Raw genomic sequence first — 810 nt, 5'->3', positions numbered from 1 at the left:
TTTGAAACAGTGTTTCGTTCACGAATTGCTGTAAGGAAATCCAAATAGGCTTGTCGAGCGGTGTCTATTTGAACTCGGTTGTAATCACTTGGGTCCAGCGCAAAGAGTTTTTCACAGTCACGAGAGGCAGCGAGAAGAAGCCGAAGCTGAGCGGCTGTAGCTTCTTTCCGTCGTAGGTATTCTCGACGAAGAAAAATGCGATCCCGTCGTTTGTGTTCGTCGAACAAGCAACCTGGGTTCCTGTTTGGGTCGAGTGTGGCAGCCAAACAGTTGAGGGTGACGAGAAGCTGATCTTGTATTCGTTCGCAACGCAGTAATCAGGGCGGGCACTTGAAAGGTAACGACTTATCCGTTGGTATGGCGTCGGATGCAGCAGTGAATTCGACTGGAGTGTGGTCTGCATTAGCAAATGTCTTGCCCCGTAAAATTGTTGACGATCGAATAAACTTGTCGTAAAAGTCAATCGAAGCGAGGCAGTAGTCAATACGATTCTTGGAGTTTGGGCCCGTAAATTCGCGCTTATATAAATTTTCAAGGTGCCAGAAATCGACTAGCCCAAGGCTGATCATCCAGTCAAAGAGCTCAGCTCGGCCGGCTTCGTGGTAAGTGGAACCGGGCGAGGCTTGGTCCAAATCAGAAGCGATAGTCATGTTGAGGTCACCCATGACTATATAGACCAAGGAATCATCAAAGTGGCGAGGTAAGGCTGGGAAAAACGCTGCACGGTCTTCGGGACGAACTGGTGCATATACCACATGAAAGTATATACGGAGGTGTCCTTAAGTGGCCGAGATAATCATATAGCGATTA

Source organism: Plasmopara halstedii (genome assembly GCF_900000015.1).
Source record: "Plasmopara halstedii genome assembly, contig: Scaffold_614, whole genome shotgun sequence".
Classification (NCBI taxonomy): Eukaryota; Oomycota; class Peronosporomycetes; order Peronosporales; family Peronosporaceae; genus Plasmopara; species Plasmopara halstedii.
Note: the sequence above shows the minus strand (reverse complement) of the source record.